Below are 21,833 nucleotides of genomic sequence, written 5' to 3'. Positions count from 1 at the left end.
AAGAATCCGGTCAGACTCGTTGGTCTTTGTGCTGTTTGGACTGCAGCTCGAGGCACTGAAAGTTGGAGCAGGTTCATTTATCAATCACAGCAACAGTCAGCTGGTGCTGCTTTATGCTGTAAGGTAGACCCTGCAGTAGCAGGTAAAGTCCCCACACAGCAGACTGCAATCAGCCCTGATCAGTTTGTTACTGCCGTCATGTTTTTGGGATTTGTTACGCACACTTTGGGGCAAACATGACACTTTGTAGGTTACAAATAATCCTGTTAAATTAACACCACAGGAGAGAGAGGGGAGCAGTGTGTGTACATGGGTCTTTATGTCTTTGTGTGGGTCACTAGTGGGTGGGTGGATCAGGGGCTGGCTGGCCCTTGGCCCCAGTGGGACATGGTCACCTCTCCCCTCTGGACACTTCAGCCCCTCCCTGGGATGCGGGGGCTGGATTGTCCCCGGGGTCTCCCTCCATCTCCTGCTGGGATGGACACCCGGATGTCACAGAGATGTGTCGGGTCTCTGGTACTCTCGGGGGCTGTGGATGGTCCGGTTGTCCTGGGTCCATCTCTGTCTGCCTCCAGGCTCCTGGGGGGCGTCACTGCAGCTTCCCACCCTCATTATCACGTACATTTGTGACACTCTCACACTCTCACACACACAATGAGAAGATTGTTGGTTTATGTATGTTCTCATTTTTGTGTTCCAGGTGTCGTATCTTTGTTTTGGTTTTCGGTCTCTTACGGGTGCAGCAGCTGGCGACACATTTTATTTGTTTCTATCAGAAAGCCCTCAGACAGGTTTCCTTTTTGTTTTTCCTCTGCAATCTCTGCACTCTCTGTTCATACTAAATCATTTAAAGAACATATTTTAACGTCGCACTCAACAACAAACAAAACTGCTTTATATTTCTTCACGTCAATATACGAGCCACCAGTAGGAGTGACGGGGCTGCGAGTTTGAGACCTCTGCTCTAGAAAGTGCTACTCAAAGCAGGAAGGTGCTCAAAAAGCCATATTTAGTTTGCTGTAATGTCATCAAATGTCATTTTTGTACCAAGACAGAGTAGAAAGCACTGACCACGGCACTCGTTCATGGAAGTTCAACACTGACCCAAACACTGCCAGCACCCAGCATCACACACCAAAGGACACACTGAGCAGGTCCACCAGAGCTCCCACAGCTTTGCTCTCATGGGGTTTGAGCTGGTTTTGAAGCAAAACACAAAGTGTGACGAGGAGACGTCCAGGTTACTCAACAACAGCCACTTCTAGAGGGAGGTAGGCAGAGTTTGTGGACACACAGGTCTTTGTAAAGGAAAACAGCCACGATTAAGCTAGAGATTAATAATATTCTTCAAAGTGGACTGACAGGGTAACATAACAGATGGATGAGCTTACAGATGACCGTGTTGCTTTGGTATTTAGTTTGTTACCAAGCTAATGTGCAAATGAACGACTCTTCACATGTGCTGCCAAACACACCTGTGACAAATATCTGGAGTATCTGGTTCTGCACGTATAGTGAGATGTTCTGGCATCCTTTTAATGAATTCTCTGACGTCTTAAACAGATGACACATGCTCCTCATCTGGGAGGCTCAGAGAGGCTTTGGAGCCCTGAGTTTTGTTCAGGTTTTGAGGAGAGGGTGGTGGAGGGAGGACACGTCATCTCGGGAAAATCTCCAACCACAGGCTCATGCTGTTCAGCATTAACTTTATTTACACGCACAGTTGTTGTTCTAACACACAGCTGCAGCTCTCCAGCTACCAGCTCCACATAGCAACAACAACATGACAGGACCCAGTTCAGTCTTTGTGACCTGCAGGTGCGTTTGCCTACCCTGCAGCCGCACCGTCGACCACGCCTCGCCACAGACACACTGCTAATTTTCTGGGGTTTTGTAGGGACTTTCTTTGTTATGACTGTATTTCAGCAAATAGAGACCTTGGATTATTTTTGTCACCGATTGAAGGCCTGTTCCAGCCCATCGGTGGGGTCCTACACGAGTGACAACAAGGAGTTAGGAGGAACAATGTGTCAATGCTCCTTTGTTAACAACTGCACAATAAAGCCCCACCCCCAAAAATCAGGCCTCTGATAAATCGTCCATAAAGTTGTATTTTAATACAAACTTATAACACATGGCATCAAATATAATTACTATAGACAGAGACAAGTTTGAAGGATAATAAATCCAGGCAATACAAGCTCCCCTCACATGTTATGTGTGACTGTAGATAAAGTGAGAAACTCTGATTGAGAGGTGGAATTGTTTCATTGGAGGTGATATTCTAACAATTTCATGGTCTGAGAATATAGTCTCCCTTTGGAAAAGGATAAAAACAAAAATGATAAATTACTCTTCTGCTGAGACAGACAGAGAGACGTGTTGTTTGAAATTGGTTCTTTTTTAGATTGATTCCTAAAGTTTACAGCACAGCCGACTTAGAGTCAGAACAAATTCAATGAGAAACCAGGTAAACTGAGCCATACTGTTTTAAACTCCTAACCATAGCCCAACTGTAACTCTGACCCTAAAACAGAATTTGAGTCTCAAAAATGTCCCCATAAGGGCTGTTGGTCCCCACAGAGACATGTAAACATGTGCACACACACACACAGAAGCAGGAGGGAGGCAGATGATGAACAGCTGCTATAAATGAGAAATGTTAGAGAGAGGCGTTCGTCACACCATAAAACTCTGGATCTGCTGTTCAGAATGTCGTTCTCATGCTTGTTCACAGCACGAGGTGCTAACAGAGCTTCAGCTTTTGGTTGACTGTGTGACTGATTTAAATTCAGTGCCACACAGACATCCACACAGGGAAAAGCAGGTGCTGGGTCACATCTGCACAGCATTATGTTGTAATCACTTCAAATTCATCCACAGAAATTTGTATTTTAAAGCATGAATTCTGGGAACTTTGTCTGAAATACAGCCGGCTGTGTGCATCAACACAAAGTGTTACTGCGTGTTATGTTAGGGCACACCAGTGGTTTTCATTAAAATCCCTTCTCAAAGTATAACAAATGCACATTTTTCTGCAGTCGACCTCACCTGATGCTTATCACAGCCATATTGTGTTAGTCAGTTCTCTTCTTTAATGTGTCATTATCACCTGTGTCCACCATGTTTCTGCAGAGTTAGTCGGTTTCTCCTCCAACACTCTGACAACAATGACACGTACTGTCAGTGAGCAGTGTTCTTTGGATGAACTCTGGACTTTGTGTTTTAAAACACTTATTCTGCAAAAAGTAAAACAAAAATCTTGTGTTCAGCTTCTCAGAAACACACAGACATCCCACCGTCAGGCCAATAAAACAGGTCTAACAGCATCACTCGTTGTTGACGATGTTCACACAGGACAGATTGTGTCATGTGACGGCTGTGTGCAGGCAGGAAAAGGACCCAAATGCAGACTCAACTGGGAGCGAAAAAGCAGCTTTATTGCTGGACAGAAAAACCACACAAAACCTAAACTGGGCAACATCTAACACAAACACACAGGACCAGACACACAGCATGAGGGGCGTCCCAACACTGACACAGAGAAACACAGGGCTATTTTTACATACAGGTGTACGAAGGAGGGAAGATAGTATAGAGCTTGGGAGATTTTAACACCACATGTAAACCTGTGGTGGTTCAGTGGTGCCTAAACAACAGGTGGCATTAGGCATTGAGAAGGAGCAGTGTTTGTCCTTCTCATTCAAACAAACTGTAATCATTTGTCACCAGAAAAACAATCAGGTATTTTCAGTGGTGGAAATAAAGGTTTTAATTTATTTTATAGTTTTAACATTTAATTCAAAATAAAAAAAGAAATATTATATTAACATTGGATGGACCAGACAGCTTCCTCTGACACTGACTGCATGTACACTTCAGAGACTGTAAATATGTGTGTCACTTTTAAAACTAACAAAGATTTGTGTGGCTATTTGATTGCTAACAATGAATGACCTCACAGTTTATCTTAGGAGCACAAAAAGCACTCAGTGTCTCGTGGAGGCCAAATCCCCTCCAGATGTTAATGAGGAATCTGTCTGCCACTCTGGTTTTAATATAATGTGCTTAGTTAAGTTTTTAGTTAATTTATTGGCATTTTTATTATATATTGTTTTTCAGATTAATTTATATCTCCCACTCTTCCCGCAAAGCTCAGAAGCTGAATATTTCACATTCATTTAATACAAGAACTCGTCAGTCACAGGGATCGGATACAGTATATGAGGAGAGGACCATGGAGGAAGAGGAGAAGAGGAGCAGATAAGTTCAACAGGAAGTTCAAAGGAGAAATCTGGACGGTCCAGCGGCCCCGAGGACCGTGCAATAAAAACTTTTATAAAGTCAATTAAATGAAACTTTCTTTTATACCTAACCATAACCTAACTGTAACCCTGACACTAACACCACATTTTGAGCCTTAAAAAGCTTACAGATGACCGTGTTGCTTTGGTATTTAGTTTGTTACCAAGCTAATGTGCAAATGAACGACTCTTCACATGTGCTGCCAAACACACCTGTGACAAATATCTGGAGTATCTGGTTCTGCACGTATAGTGAGATGTTCTGGCATCCTTTTAATGAATTCTCTGAAGTCTTAAACAGATGACGCATGCTTCTCATCTGGGAGGTTCAGAGAGGCTTTGGAGCAGTGGCGTGTCTAGAAAATGTTTGTTGGGGGGGCCAGGTAGGGGCACAGATTTGGAGAAGGGTGGCAGATGTAATTGGCAGATAATGTTAAAAACAATTCTACCAACCGTTCACCATAATTCAATAACCCTGTAAACCTAATAACCGAATGCGCTTTTAACTCTTATTAGAATGAGATTTTAACCACTACGGTGCAAAGTTTTTAGATACTGCGTTGATAAAGTACAAGAGATACAATCAGTCAGTGTTTATTCAGCATTCAAGGACAGCAGTATTTGCATAGTATTTTTACTGATATATAGTGCACATATGTTTTGGGCAAAAACAGTTTTGAATATTAAAATATGAACATTTTTAACATACAATTGTCAAATTAGCCAATGCAAAACTTTATCTGCCTGTTAAAAAAAGAAGATAATCTTCTCACAAACTGGTGTTTGGTTTTGAAACAGGAAAAAGTGGGGAAACAACTGAAAAGACTAACATTTGAATAAAACCTACTAGAAATTAATATTAAATACATTCTAACAACAGCTGATCAAGCTTAAACGTGCTGCTGTTGTTTATCCGCTGGTTTCCTCTTTCTGGCACAAAGTGGGCGATAAACAAACAAGAGAGCCGATCAGCTGATCATTGATCAGTTTCATGATTGAAGTAGAAACAGGAGAGGGCGGGGGGAGAATGAGAGAAGAAGAGGCAGCTGTGCAGCGTAAACACAGAATAACTCCAGCTTTGTGTCTTTTCCATACTAGCTGAACTGTGTTCCTTCTCAGCTCAATACGAAACGTGTAATATTTTCTCTGAATACGAGACGATAACGTCTTTTTAAGGAGCCGTTGGCAACTCTACTAACTAACCTTATGAATAAAATAAAGTTCACTATCAGTAACATCATAGCACCCACAGCTGTATAGAAACTCTGTCATGCTAGCTAGCACGCAGTACGAGTTATTGTAACTGACTGTAAAAAGTCAGCACAACCAAAATAAACTAAACTTGGTTTATATCTGACCCAGATAGACTGCAGCTCATAACTTCTTACCTGAAGTTCACCTGACACTGGGACCGGTGGCCGCCTCGGGTCTCTGCTCCTCCTGCCTCCCCTTCCCTCATCCACCTGCTGGCCTCTGTGGAAGCTCCGCCATAGCCACCACCAAACAACTGAGTTATTTTTACACATCGGCCTGCATCTGGCCAATCCACCACCTCTCATTGTTCATGCCGTTACAAAAAAAAAGTCATCAGCACACCGGGCAAGTGGCCTGTCCAGCTATCTTAACCTGCTAATCTTTCTCCGAAAAACTGTTTCCTGCGGTGCCGTCTTTCATGCTTGGCTCTCCTACCTTTGCTAACATGATGCTCATAGTGCAGAAGCCGATGCTGCATTCACTTACACTCGGATATCTGAGCTTCACTGTGAAAACATAATCGAACATTTGATATTTCATTGACTTTTATTGTTTTAGCTTCGGGGTGGCACCTGGGGAGGCCAGTCTGGTTGGGGCGGCGTGGTGGCCTGTGCCCCCCCAGGCCACCCCACTGGACACGCCACTGCTTTGGAGCCCTGAGTTTTGTTCAGGTTTTGAGGAGAGGGTGGTGGGGGGAGGACACATCATCTCGGGAAATTTCAGGCATAAGCCTGTGGTTGGTGGCCCTGCTTTTCAGCATTAACTTTATTTACACACACAGTTGTTGTTCTAACACAGCTGCAGCTCTCCAGCTACCAGCTCCACATACCAACAACAGCACGACAGGACCCAGTTCATATCAAACGTTCCCTGAACGGCAGGTGCCCCCTCTGATAAAATCAGACACATTATTATCAGAGACGTGACGGCTGCTGGCAGAAGGACTTGAATCAAAGTGACGTCCTCTTTCTGAGTCAAACAGAGCTGAATGTGCTGCTTTCACTTCTTTATTCAGTCGTTCAGGTTTGAACTCAGCAGGTGTTTCTAACGCTGACCTGGACGACTGAGAACTTCACAGACACGTCCACCATAATATCCTGTTAGAACCATCAGAGCCTGCTGGATGTTACAGGTCCTGCCAGCCTCACTCACAGCCACTCAGGGTGCTCAGCAGCCCTGTGCTGGCCTCACTGGCTGCCTGTGTCTTTAAATTTCTTGTGTTTGTTTTTAAATGCCTTCACGTGTAAACGTTATAAAAACGCACTTTTGGGTCCATGTACACGTACTGGCCTCCGGGCTCGACGAGCTGCAGAGAGGCGTGTAGGACTGCAACTCTTCTTCACCGTCACAACTTTGCTTGTAAGTCACGAAGGAGCCAGAAGATGCAGCGCTGCTGTCAGCTAATACAGCTGCACATCACTGACACACACAGATGCTCAGGCAAGACGTTTATTGGTTGATTGGACTCAACGAGGACACACATGTTATTGCAGTGATTCATTATTCACTGCATCAGAGACTTTCTTACTGATCGTCCACAGAAAGTTTGTATGAATGTTTGATCTGATGAAATCATTGTTAGTCCTGCAGCGTGTCAAGGCTGTGTCTGAGTAACAAGCTGAGCTTTATTAAACTCGAGGGGAGTAACAAAGATCACAGGAGGAAGCAAGAAGTTATCTATAAGTTTTCAATTACATTTGCTACACAGATCAGCAAAAGCACCACTGTGTGTTGGAACAGGAAGTGATGCCACAGAGAGAGCCAACACCAACTGACAGCACCGTCCACTTTGTCCATGTGCTCTGCTGAAATACTGACCCAATGAGGTCAGACTGGACTTCCTTTCACCAGCTGACTCTCCACGCAGGAAGCCCCTCAAACCAATCTTTGTGTCATTGTGGGATTGTTGTGTTTCCACATGTGACACACGTCTAAAACATGTGTTGAGAAGAGATTCCTTGATATAGATCAGAGTTAAAGAGAATATAGTTTGCTTGCAACATTATAATATTGCAGTTAATGAGTGTAAGAATACAAAATAGAAAAAAAGGCTGGGATGGGAACAAAGACCTGAGGTGCAGGCAGGAGGACAATCAACCCCCAGGACAGTAGCAGGAGTTACTGAGGGTGAAGCAGACAAAGGGCAAACGGACACTACCTTAAAAGGAGATGGGGTCAGGGTGTCACTGGACTAGTCCATTGTGGAGGTGTTTACTGTAGGGGGGAGGAGACCAGAGGTTATAACTGTAACTGTGGAGTTCTTTAAGTCAGCCTTTAGCCCAGGACTGCAGTGTGCTGATCTCCAGATGCATCTGTAAGAATAATAAAAGGATTGTGTGAAACATGGAAATACATCTCAGCGTGATCTCTACCAGGACCAAAAGAATCACAGAGACCGGCGCTGTCTCAACACATGCACATGTATGTTTAGCTGGACGCTGTTTGATCCTCGACATGTTTAAAGGTGTCCAGTCCTGAGACACTGGGGCTGGAAACAGCTGTGATGTCATTGGACTGTCACACAGACAGAAGTGCATGAAGTGAGCAGCCGAGGAGCCGCTGATGTTTGGGATTCAACAGCATTTGAAAGGTCGACACAGACACGTTTGCACACAGAAAGCTGAATCTGTCATATGCCACAGTGAACTCACTGTTCAGTGTTTTTCAGGAAGCTTCTTAACTGCCTCTGCTGCCAAACAAGCAGCTGATGTCCTTGAGAAGAAGCTGAAGAAGTCTCCAACAACAAATACAGGAAGTGGACTTTCAAATACTAGATTCACTTTAGACTCACAGAGAAATGACTCAACCAGCTGTGTTCGACTCCTTTGACTATATGAAAGGTCAGTGTGTGTCTGCACACAGACTGTTGTGTTGGACTGTTATTCAGTTGTGTGCTGAATGTTTTCAAATGTCTGCATCTCAGTGTAGATGAGGCTGGGGGTCACGGGAGGCCACCGTAGCAGCCTCTTCAACATCATGACATCATCATAAATGCTGCTGGACCGTCTGATGGGCTGACGGTGAAAAAGCCGTCGGGAAGGAAACAGAAGACATTTCAGAGGCTGCAGCAGATTTCTTTGATTCGGGGCCTTTTTCAGCTTTATTGGACAGAGCAGTGAAGATAAGTGACAGCAAAGCAGAGAGAAAGGGGGCGTGGTCAGAATCAAACCAGGCCAGCTGCTCTCCACCTCGTGGTCACCTGCTCATCCTAGTGAGCTCCACCAGCAGCCCTTTCACACACTTTACACTGTCAAACACTGTGTGTGGACCTCAGCTAACAACAGGCTACATTTAAGTCTGGACTACATGCTTTTATATTGAGGAGATTTTTCACTGTTTTTATTCCATCAGCAGCTCAACATCATGAGCAGCTTTGACATAAAGACATCAAACTCAAGCTGACTTTAAACTACTTTTAATACAGGGGCTCAAAAACAACAACACCTTTATTATAGCGCTCGGAGTCTGATGTTGGCTCATGTGCTGTCAAACACCAACATGACGTTCTACTAGTCAAGGCCTCACCTTAACCCACTGATGCTGATCACACAGACCCACTAATAGAACTGTTTCATCAGGTTTCTGCAGCGTCACCATTAATGTCACATTTAATCAGACACATTTACATTACAAGCCCACTACAACCATCATCAACATGTTAAATTACATGACACATCTGCACTGATTTAAAGTATTTTAACCTGGGTCATTGTTTCAGATTTCCATCAAACATTCTGATTCAGATCAAACTAACAATCCAAAGCAGCAACTTTCAAATCTCTGGGTTCTTCTTGGTGGCTTTCAGGTGAGCTCGTGTTACAATCAGCTGCTGTGTGTGTTGTTGTGTAGCTGAAGCTCTGACTCACGTTTCACATGTGACCAAAGGAAACTCGGTGCTGTGTGACACACTTTAGATTCTCTGCTGCTGCTTTGAACTCTCCAAACTAAAGAGCCAAAGTGATGACTGACTGTGCAGCTCTGACATGGCACCAAATGTCCCTGTTATCAGCTGCTGGATGGACGTTATCAGAGCTTTTTAGTCCCACACGGATCACCAGGAGCTCCTCCTCGGTCTGCAAACAGGCTCAGCAGCTCTGATCATTGGAGTCAGCACAGAGTGTGGAGACATCTAGTGGTCGTGGAGAGTAGCGCCATCAAAGCTCTGCTGGTGAATGTAGTTACTGTCAGGTCTCTCATGGAGCTCTGTGATTGGTGGATCGTGCAAACTAAATCAAGTTATCAAGTTTCTTTGTCCTCTGACAAACCATGAAAGGACGATCAGCTGATCAGCAGTCAGGACATCAGTGTTGTGACACGAGTACTGGATCAAATGTGACCCTGAGCTTTGTTTTGACCTACAAAGTTCACATCCTGCTTCTTCTTCCAGTTCAAAACATGCAAAAGTTCATTGGTTTCCACAGCAGAGCCTGACACAGCGCTCCACGCCTTCTCCTCATCACATTTGTGCTTCCTGACGTGCAGCTGCTTCCTAAACTTCCACACTTCTAACTTGATTCATAGGGAGGAGATCACTCCACTGCACTGCAGACAGACTTCAGACTCTCATGAATCCTTCTGAGGCTGATGTGGCTTTGCTTCCTGCTACATGACACATTTATTCACACCTTATGAACCAATCAGGAGCCTCCTACCTGTTCCCACAGCCGCCTCATTAATAACAGGAAGTCAGTGTTTCTGTGAGCCGACGAGCTGAACTCAGACGTCTGATTTCTTTCTTTATTGTATTTATTTATTTGACCTGCACAGTGATTTTATTTCTATATGTGGATATTTGATATTGTGTAACTGAAGCTGTGTCCACGTTTGACCTCAAAGTGACACCTGGACTCTGTCTGTGTCCTCAGTTTCCCAGCATGCCTCGGCTGTGGAGCTGAATGAGGGAGAGCTGTTTGTCCTGCTGCCCTGTGAGTTTCCCACTTTTGAACTGGACGGCCCCACAGTGGTGTGGAGTCGCTCCGACCTCAGTCCTCCAACCGTCCACCACCTTCAAGGAGACGAACCGAAAGATCCAAACCAGCGTTACAGCGGCCGAACATCCATGAAGACTGACGCTCTGGAAGCTGGAGACCTCAGCCTGAACCTGACCAACCTCCACCTGTCTGACAGCGCCACCTACACCTGCTCCGTGTAGAGGTGAAGGGAGCCACCAGGCTGAAGAAGGAGGCCTATCGGGCTTGGTTAGCCTGTGGGACTCCGGAGGCAGCCGACAGGTATCTACAGGCCAAGCAGGATGCGGCTCTGCCATCATTTCTTTGCTCATCATCATTCACTTAATTGCTTTGATTGGTTTAAATCAAACTCCATTACAGGTTCAACTCCATTATATAACAGCATGTTGACTTTGGATTTGGTGTGCAGTGCCACCTTAAAAGATGAGGAATCTAAGAAATTACAAAAAAAGAAGTGGAGGAGTTAAAGAGCTGCAGCAGATTAACAGTTTCTGACAGTCGTGTGTTAGAAAGAGGACGATTAGATGAGCTGAGGGATCCAGCTACTGCTCAGTGAAGCCTCATCAGAAACAGTCTCAGTGGAAGGATGGCTCTACTGTTAAGGAAGGACACAGGCAGAAAGACTGGCGTCTGTCACACAGGAACTGGACTGAAAATCAGCAGCACATATTCATCAGTACGTGCAAACATATTATAGGTGTGGAATTCAGGACAGTACCATCAGAAGTTGATCCACTGTGCAAATGTCTGATTGGCAGTGGCTTCATTTTTCACTATGAACAAACTGCTAATGCAGCATCACAGGACGTCAGCCATGGATTGGCCTCCCCAGACCTCAACATTACTGAAACATCTTAACAGAGGATGGAAACAAAGGGAACCAACATCCAAGAAAAGAGCTGCTGCTGAAAACTTCCTCACAGAAAACACAAACAAGCTTGACTAAGAGACTCCAGGCTGTGCTGAATTATAAAGGTGGACTGACCTCCAGGGTCCTTAGTATCATATAAGCTCAGTTTGTGTCTTATATACTTTCCATTTATATAACAAAATATATAGAAAGGAGGGTGGTTTAAGATGTGTGTAGAGTTTTATTCATTATCTTTAGACAAACAAAGAAAGCACCATCCATTCGTCTCCAGACTGTATGAAAAACAGGGGAAAGGTCAAATTAAACCTTTGAAATTCCTTTCACAATAAATCCATAAATAAACAAAATAAAACATAGAAAAGTGTTTAAACCCACTTTTCCATAAAGCTGTCAACAGGAAATGTTCCAGTAAACATTGAAATTCAAATTCAAATTCAAATTCAAATTTTATTTGTCACGTACACAGTCATACACAGTACGATATGTAGTGAAATGCTTGGACAACTGCTCGTGACCTAAAGAAAACAAAAAGGGAAAAGGCTATGAATAAGATAGGAAATAAATATGAAAAATTAAAAAGGGTAAATTTAACTAGGAAGGAATAAAATATAAATTAAGGTTAAAAATGAAATAACTGTACAACACAAATTAGAATGAAGGGTAAATTTAACTGGGAGAATAAGATAAAATATATAAATTAAAGTTGAAAATAAAATAACTGTACAACAAAATACACAATATAGAACTATATAAGAATGTATGAAGAAATATAAATAAATATATACACAATAACAGCAGCATATACACAATAACAGCAGCGTGATTTAAGTGATGAAGTGAAAACAATGTCCAGAAAGTCCAGTGTGTGTAAGAACTGTATGTGTGGGTCAGTACTGTGTGGTGGTGTGATTGAGAGACCGTATCGCCTGCGGGAAGAAGCTCCTCCTCAGTCTCTCTGTGTTGGTCTTCAGGGAGCGGAATCGCTTTCCTGACCTCAACAGAGAGAACAGTCTGTTGTTGGGATGGCTGAGGTCCTTCACCATCTTCCTGGCCTTGGTCCAGCACCGCCTGCTGTAGATTGAGTGCAGGTCAGGGAGCTCGGAGCGGATGGTGCGCTCAGCTGACCGCACAACCCTCTGTAGAGCTCGTCTGTCCTGCATGGTGCTGTTCCCGAACCAGGTTAAGATGTTTCCCGTCAGGATGCTCTCTATGGTGCACGAGTAAAAGTTCCTGAGCACCTTGGAGGGCAGTTGGAAGTCTCTCAAGCGTCTGAGGTGGTAGAGATGCTGACGGGCCTTTTTCACCACGGTGTTGATGTGACAGGACCATGACAGGTCCTGCGTGATGTGAACTCCGAGGTATTTGAAGCTGTCCACTCTCTCCACTGGGCACTCGTTGATGACGGGGGTCTGGTAGTTCCTCTCCTGCTTAGTGCTGAAGTCCACTATCAGCTCCTTTGTCTTACTGACGTTTAGAAGGAGGTTGTTCCTCTGGCACCAGTTCTCCAGATTCCTAATCTCCTTCAGGTAGGCCGTCTCGTTGTTATCAGAGATCAGGCCCACCACGACGGTGTCGTCAGCAAACTTGATGATGGTGGTGGAGCTGGTAGCGGCCACACAGTCATATGTGTACAAAGAGTACAGCAGGGGGCTCAGAACACACCCCTGGGGTGCTCCAGTGCTGAGAGTGGTGGAGGCTGAGACATGCCCGCCCATCCTTACTGCCTGTGGTCTGCCAGTTAGGAAGTTGGAGATCCACTGACACATAGATGAGCTGAGTCCCAGATGCTCCACATGTCTGTGTTTCTGCTGTTTTCCTTTCATGTGTCCACAGTTGACAGGTAACCCTATTGGAGTTGCCATAGTGACGGGTGGCGTCTCAGCTTCAGTGTGTTGATGGGCACAGCCATTGTTACCACAGCTGGAGTTGGTATATGCCGAGCTGTGAGAGGACAGAGATGGAGAAAGGACATTTAACTATTTAACAGGAGATACGTTACGACTAACAGACGACTGCTGTTTAAAGGATGTCTTTGCAGCCCTTATGCTACATGTTACACAACTTTTCTTCATGCCAACAAGACTGAGGTGCCACATAGTTGACACCTACAACTGATTATGATGCATATTTTACTATTCCTATGTTCACATCATCTGCTTGGCTTTATTACTGAGAGCCTGGAGATCCTCTGAGTTGTGCATGGCTGATGTGAAGTATGATTAGTCCTACATGACATCAACAACAGAGGCAATGAAAGCTTTGTTGTTAACAGGTTGTAGGTAAAGTCAAATGTCTACTTCTACACTTGTGTTGGGTAAAGTTCTTCTCCCTGCAGCAGATTTATATCTGTGCTTTCACAGGGCGTGATGTGGAGCTCAGCGCTGAGGTGCAGGAGAGTTTCATTCAGTTCTCCCTGCTTCTCCATTACTTTACGGAAACTGCTGCGAAGTCTGCAAAGGTTTGACCTGAATACTGTGGCCCATTATCAGACATGAGGACCTCTGGGATGCCATGACGGGCAAAGAAAGATTTCAGGTGGGTAATGATATCGTTTGATTTTGTTCTATTTAACAAAGCAATCTCAACGAATCTAGAGTGATAGTCAACCGCGAGAAGGTAAGTTTTTTCCTTAGACTCTGCAGACAAGGGATTCTGCCAGTAGCCCTTGGTCAAATCCAGTGTCGTAAAGAAATGAGCAGTGCCCAACCGGTCCAGGAGTTCGTAGACCCGGGGCATCGGGTACGCATCAAACTGTGACACCTCATTCACCTTGCAGTGGTCCACACAGAACCATATAGACCCATCTTTCTTCACTACAAGAGCTATGGGGCTCCACCAAGCACTGTGCGACTCTTCTATTATTCTATTATGCATTAAATGCATAGTAATTACATAAATTGCAGAAAAGTGCAATAAACTACAAAAAAATTGAAAATCATTTTAGTTTTTTTAACATATATTTCTAGATAGAGAAATTTAAGCCACAAATGCGCTACTGTTAGCGCTGATAACTGAAGAACCTTTGTAACTCAAGTAACAACGTAACTGTAACTGTAATGTGATTACTGAATTTAGTGCAGTAACACATTGCTGTGAATGTTACTGCATTACTGAAAAATGTAATGTGATTACTGTAACACGTTATGTAGCTGTCTCTGGTGGATGTGATGTTACATGCCCGTGTAGAAAGGTCGGCACTGGGCTTGCTCTTCTGGGTTGCCTCTTTATTCTGGTACAAAGATGACAGCACACTGTCGTCAACAACAGTGTGTTGGTTAGGGTTAGATTAACAGTGTGTTGGTTAGGGTTAGATTAACAGTGTGTTGGTTAGGGTTAGGTTAACAGTGTGTTGCGACTGCAACATTCAGGTCTGTTAACAAGGATTAGAACAGTTACAATCTCATACAAACTTTAGAGCTAGGGGTGAGCCAGAAAGCACCTGACTAGCTAACTAATATTAGCTTAGCGTGCTAACCAAAAATGCTACTTGTGAATAAAGTTACTGTTAATGCACCCAAATGCCTGTAACTTTCAGGGCACATGCTAGTACTACTTATAAGAAAATACAATTACCACTGTGAGAACGTTTTCACTAATAAACATACAGAAACTAACAACGACATCGCTCGTGCCCACCCACCTCCAACATGGGATTTTTAAATTTTTTTAATTAATTATTTTTATTTGGATTAGCATTCAAGTCTCTCAATGAATACAGAAGAAAGACTTACCACAAGAAAGCAAGAGACAAGGCTAATAAAGAAGGTATTTGCTGAGGCATGTACTGTGCAGCAATGGGGAACATGAACAGTGCAGTTGCAGTATTTGTCCACCAGGTGGCTCCAGCTATTCATAAAGTGCATCAATGATTGAGGAAATTCATTATTATGCTCTTTTAATTAACTGTTACAGTTACAGAGTAACAAGGCTACTCTGTTTAACACGCTTCAGTCTGATCTCTGTTAGACTGACATGCTGAAACATCCTGCTTCATTTTAACCCTTCAAATAAAAATAAAGAGAGTATTTATTTCATTTTATTTGTCAGTATAAAGCAGCTCAGAGCTCAGCAATAATGACACAATTCTTATTTTCAGAACGTGTGATAACAGACGTGACACTTTAATGATCATCTGTATTCACACCTCAAAGAATTCAAAGTGTCACCTGACCCATATCTAATCTGAGACTTTTTGCTTTCATCAGTTTTGACTTCATCCTTCATATTTACTCTGATCTGTCATATAAATCTGATCTCAGTCGTGTGTGTTAGTGTAGACTTTTCTCAGCTGAAGGAGCGATGCCTCAGTGATGCGTCTGTCTGTCTCTGTCATGGACTCTGAGCTTGACCCACATGTCTCAACACTTAATTACATTTATTTAAATGTTTTCCTTCATCAGCTCAGTTTAAACCACGGTGACTCTCACTGAGACGGACAGCATCGTCCAATCCCGTGAACTGGAGATGGGCGGAGCCTCAGTAAAGAGGGATTAGGACTCTGTTACCCAGAGTGCACTGCGAGTGTAAAATCTCCAAAGAGGATTAGTGAGGATCAGAGAGACGACATGCCGCTGAAGAGAGAAGGTGAGACGCTTTTTCCACATCAGCGTTCTGTTTGTTTGTTTGTTTGTTTGTTTGTTTTTGTTTGTTATGTTTTAGGTGTGTGTGTGTGTGTGGTTTCACTCCTGTGGTTCGTCCTCAGCCTCTTCTTCTTCTACTTCTTCTTGTCTTTCACTTCCTGTTCTCCTCACTGGTATATATAAAAATCTACTGTCTGCGTGACCTTTAACCTCTGTCAGTCACCATGGTTACACTGGGGTTCATCTTGTTTCGACTGGTTTTCCTGGTCTGACCTCAGAGTGGGTCATACAGGAAGCCTGGGCATCATGTGACCTGAGCTCCTGACACGAGCTGCTGGATTCAAAGTGAAACTTTATTTAAGGCTGACGGACGGACGGACCAGCTGATCAGAGCTCAGGGCCAAAGCAGGTTTCATGGTTTCTGTGGGTGCAGGAGCTGACAGGATCCTCAGGGACGGAGCTCTGAGGAGGCTGAGGACACCACCTGTTGGAGGAGCGTCAGGTGTGTCCTGCTGGGAGGAGGCGGGTCATCACTCTGGGTTACGGTTTGTAAACCCCTCAGAGGAGCTGAGGAGGCAGGGGGAGGTCTGCTGTCCTCATGACCCGACGGACTCCGACACACACGATTAAATCTCAGTCTGCATGAAAGGTGACGGGCTCACAGGTGAGAGGCAGGCCTGCTGTCACATGACCTGCTCATACAGAGCTCTGTGTACAGAGCTCTGTCTGCTTAGCTTATCACAGATGGAGGAGACCTGCTCCTGCACAGTGGGTGGAGCAGCTGCAGCTGGTTTCTGACTCCACCCCTCCTCCATCTGAGGTTCTGGAGGCTTTTCCTGGAAGCGTCCCTGCTGCAGGTCGGTGTGAGAGAGACTCCAACAGCTGCTCCATCTGTGAGGGACAGAGCAGGAACAACACCTACCCATCACAGCGCTCTGCACATGTGGACAGATGTTCACACACAGCAGACACAGCTGATCTGAGCTTCATGGATCAGGCAGGTGTGGCCGTCCCTCCTCCAGACCCCGAGGCCCTGCATGTGTAATGTGGACGTCTCTGCTGTGGAATAAAACTGAGGCACAGGTGGAGGGGCCAGAGGGGGAATGCCTCCCTGCACCTCAGTGACACACCTGTACCCCGAGGCCCTGCATGTGTGGGGGTGTGATGGAGCGGGAGGAGGGAGACAGATGGGGAGGAAAGGATTGGGGGGGTGGGAAAGTACTCCCTCCCTGGAGGGGCTGCCCCTTCCACAGAGGTCCATCTGACCCCACCACAGAGGAAAAACTACACCCACCCCAAACTTCACTCAACTCCCAGACGACATAAGAAACAAGACACCCAGGCTGAGCTCCTCCCCCACCTGCGGAGTGGACTCCTCAAGAGCAGAGACGCCCTGCAAAGGATGGTAACAACCTCCCCACCAGCTGAAGGTTCCACCAATGCACCAAAGGCCCCCTGCGCCAGGTTGCATCCACCCACAACCTCAGCGACACATCAACCAGGACCCCAGCCTGGAGGTGGAGCACCCCAAGAACCCAGGGGCAGGCTGCCAGGCCGGTAACCAAGGGAACACCACCCAAGAGCCACAAAAGCCCCATCCAGGTCAGGATCACAGCCCCCACGCCAAACCGCACAAGAAACCTACCCCAAGGGAACCCACATACCCCCAACACCAACAGCAATGGGCAGCAGGACAGCACCACAGCCCCCCACCCCCACGAGGTGATGGAGCCGATGGATGTAGCAGTGTTGGTTCATGTTCAGGTTCCTTTCATGGTGAGCTGTGAGAGCTGATCTCTGGCAGAGGTTTGTTATTACAGCAAACGCATTAAGATTGTTCTATTTCATTTCTTTGATGATGTTTCCTGAACATGTAATGATTGATTCAGACAGTTTGATTAATAATAACGAGGAATTCATTCATTTCCATCTGACCTGCTCTTAAATATATTTTATCCTTTCTTTCACACTTCATTTGTACTCAGAGTTTCCAGATGTCACACAGCTGTTGTTGATGCTGGTAGTGTGAGAGGTCCGACCTGTGAAAACACTTCATTCATTCATCTGCTTTGTTCTGCACTGGGACACACAGGTGTGCAGTGTGGGGGCGGGGCTCCTCATGTGTACAGGTGGAGTGTCCTCGTGCCCCTGGTATCCCGACTGTTAAAGTGCTCTTCCACATGTTTCCTGGAGACGTCTTTGAGCTTCTTTACACCTTCAAAGTGTGACCAGGCTGCAGTGTTGGGACTACCGCGTTATTAAATAACGCGTTACAGTAACTACGTTATTATCGTGGTAACGAGCACGGTAACTAGTTATTATGCCAAAACCAGGAACACGTTACTCGTTACTGGGATTCAGATAGGCTCGTTACTCGTTACTTCGTGTGGTGGCATCGCAGAGCTTCCACAGATTCAATAACATTAGCAAGCGGTGGAGGCCAGCAGGTGGATGAAGGAAAAGGGAGGCAAGAGGAGAGACCCGAAGCAGCCGCTGGTCTGAGAGTGTCAGGTGAACTGAACTTCAGGTAAGAAGTTATGACCTGCAGTCCATCTGGGTCAGATATGAACCAAGTTTAGGTGGAGTTTATTTTCGTTGTGCTGACTTTTTCGTACTGCGTGCTAGCTAGCATGACGGAGTTTCTATACAGCTGGGTGGTGCTATGTTACTGATGTTGAACTTTATTTTGTTCATAAGGTTCATTATTAGAGTTGCCAACCGTCCCGCAAAAAACGGAATCGTCTGGTATTCAGAGAAAATATTACGTGTTTCTTATTGAGGTGAAAAGGAACAGTTTGTCCCGTAATTCAGCTACAATGAAAAAGGCACAAAGCTGCAGTTATTCTGTGTTTACGCGGCACAGCTGCGTCTTCTTCTCTCATCCTCTCACCCTCCCTCTCCTGTTTCTACTTCAATCATGAAACTGATCAGTGATCAGCTGATCGGCTTTTCTCTCTTGTTTATCTATCGCCCACTTTGTGCCAGAAATAAGAAACCAGCGGATAAACAACAGCAGCACGTTTAAGTTTGATCAGCTGTTGTTAGAACTTATTTAATATTACTTTCTAGTATCAGCTGATGTTTGCTGGAGCCACAGCTGTAAAGCTGCTGGTCATGATGTCGGTTTGGATATGTGGTGAGAGGGAAACATGAAGATGAAACCAGGAGATGTCCTTACTGAACCATCAGAGCTGTGATGGAGAAACAGGTTTACCTTTTAGGTGACATGGATGAGTTGAAGTTATGAACTGTTTCTGAGAGACAAATAACACCAGGATCCTTTTCTAAGCAGCTGACAGCTGGTAACTGTGCAGGGGCGGATCTAGCAAAGTGTTGCCAGGGGTAGGGCATTAACAGGGAGAGGGGGGCACAAAGACATACTTTCTTATTCTCATTTAAAATGTCTCACTTTTAAAAAAATAATTATCTGAGTCTTACAACAAACGATTGATAGATTGATGCATATATACCATCAGAACAGTGTACATCACTGTCACAACAGTGTTTGTTTTCATTCAAAGGCTTTATGATTTTTCCTATAATGGTGGGCCAGTCTCTAGTCAAAATGCCCGGGACTATTTTTTGTCCCAGTCCAGCCCTGTATGCAGCTCATCTGCAGTCTGGTGTTTCCTACATCTTCCTATTCAGAAGGCAGAATTTCTGAGTTCTGAGTACAATCAAAGCACCACGACTGCAGTTTTTGTGTTGGATGTAAAAAGTGCACCTGATGCTGTGACGTAGGCTAGAATCATGGCAGCAGTCAACGACGGTGCAGGCATGGGATTTCTCTCGTGGAAATATGCACATTATCTTTTCCTTTCTATTGGTAGGTGGCACAGTGCACTGTGGCAAGTAAGCGAGCTAGAAGACTGGCAGTCTGGCTGGGTATCCAGTTACAGAAGCAACACATTAACAAGAGAATTCTGAGTAAAACCAAAGTTACTTTCCCCGGAAACTAGTTACTTTGGAAGTAACGAGTAACTTGAAGTAACTGAGTTACTTTTGATAGAAGTAACTAGTAATGTAACTAAGTTACTAATTTAAAGTAACTTACCCAACACTGCCAGGCTGTGGGTCTCAGTTACCTTTACTGGAAAGAAGGCCAAACATGACCTCTGTGACCTTTGTGACCTGTACAGACACAGTAACACACACAGCTGTGTCTGCTGGAGTCCAGCTCCCACAGCTCAGCTGCTCCCAGAGACACAGACAGGATGTAAATGGTAAATGGCCTGTATTTGTATAGCGCTTTTCTAGTCCCTAAGGACCCCAAAGCGCTTTGCACAACCTGTCATCCACCCATTCACACACTGCTGATGGCAGCTACATTGTAGCCACAGCCACCCTGGGGCGCACTGACAGAGGCGAGGCTGCCGGACACTGGCGCCACCGGACCCTCTGACCACCACCAGTAGGCAACGGGTGAAGTGTCTTGCCCAAGGACACAACGACCGAGACTGTCCGAGCCGGGGCTCGAACAGGCAACCTTCCGATTACAAGGCGAACTCCCAACTCTTGAGCCACGATCGCACGATGTATGTGGTCCATGACCATGATGGACAGTCATGACAGCTCACTGTGTCACCTACTGCTTACACGACTCACAACAGGGTTTGTACCACAGTAGAGTCCAGTAGAGTCCAGTAAAGCGTGTGCTGTGCTGTCTCCTCAGATACTGAGCGCGCTCTGCAGGTGATGGAGGCCTGTCAGGCTGGAGCTGCCGACGGGGTCAAAGGTCGAGCAGAGAAGCTGCTCAACATCTTCCAGAGTGACCTGTTCCAGGCCCTGCTGGGTAACAACACACACACAGGAACATACACACACACACTGTCACAGTAACACACACACACGATAACACACTGTCACAGTAACACACACACACTGTCACAGTAACACACACACACACACACACACACACACACACACACACACACACACACACACACACACAGGAACACACACACAGGAACACAGAGTAATACACACACACACATTCTTGTTCAGCTATCTTAGTGAGGACTTTCATTGACATAATGGTTTCCCTAGCCCGGGGGTCGGCAGCCTGCGGCTCTTTAGTCCTTATAGTGCGGCTCCGCGTGGTTTGGGAAAATAAATTAGAAGTGTTTAGCTGAAGTGTAATTTATTTATGTTAGTTCTTTTTTAACTTGTAGTTCTAAATTGGAAGATTATTCTGATATTGAAATATAAAAATACAATTATATCTTATTATTTTTTTCATCGCTCAAAATAAGCGTCACATCGCAGAAGCCGGTGTAGCCGCCGACACGCCTGCATTTATGGAGACTTTCAGCCCCAGGTAGGCCAGTTATGGATGTTCGGATCCACATTATGTCAGCAGCTCCACCGTGAACTGTGTTAAAACAAACACGCTCACGCCTCACAGACGACAGCTTACAGTCCTGTAGAGATAAAGTGACTTCGTACAGCCCCGACCTGCAGACGCTGTGCGCAGAGGTTCAGGAGCAGAAGTCCCGTTGTAAACATATCACAGCAGACCCGACAATGTTTGCATGAACGCGCTTTTCAGCATCTCTTTATTGACCACTTTACACACACGGTTGCTGTGCGCACACAGCCGGCTGTAGCTCAACACACACCAACAACAGCAGAGAGAGCGCAGACTTTAAGGCGGCGAGGCGTGACTGCGGGTGCCGCTCAGGTGCGTCCGCCTCCCCTGCAGCGGCGCTGCAGACCACGCCCCGCCACACACAGTAACCTGGTAAAATACATATTTAGGCAGAATTTTGCAAATATCTATTTTTCATTTTTAGCAGCATCGAGCTTTTTTGCCAATTATTTTTTAAAAGTCAGGTCAAGGCTCCAAAAGCCCAAA

General features: G+C 45.2%; 2 long non-coding RNA genes across 2 annotated transcripts; one reads left to right on the top strand and one right to left on the bottom strand.

The window, feature by feature from the left end:
* Positions 1 to 7,942: 7,942 nt before the first annotated feature.
* Positions 7,943 to 8,701, bottom strand: LOC120745407. Its single transcript, XR_005698628.1, has 2 exons — positions 8,504 to 8,701; positions 7,943 to 8,359 (listed from the first exon to the last, which is right to left on the bottom strand). It is a non-coding gene; the product is annotated as an uncharacterized LOC120745407 (long non-coding RNA).
* A 4,439-nt stretch (positions 8,702 to 13,140) lies between these two features.
* On the top strand, positions 13,141 to 20,854 carry LOC120745402. The gene is made up of 3 exons (XR_005698625.1): positions 13,141 to 13,934; positions 15,800 to 15,983; positions 20,652 to 20,854. It is a non-coding gene; the product is annotated as an uncharacterized LOC120745402 (long non-coding RNA).
* The last annotated feature ends 979 nt before the right edge of the window (positions 20,855 to 21,833 follow it).

This window comes from Simochromis diagramma, unplaced genomic scaffold (genome assembly GCF_900408965.1).
Source record: "Simochromis diagramma unplaced genomic scaffold, fSimDia1.1 OVJJ01000552.1, whole genome shotgun sequence".
Taxonomy (NCBI): domain Eukaryota; kingdom Metazoa; phylum Chordata; class Actinopteri; order Cichliformes; family Cichlidae; genus Simochromis; species Simochromis diagramma.
This window is presented reverse-complemented; position numbering and strand designations above follow the sequence as displayed.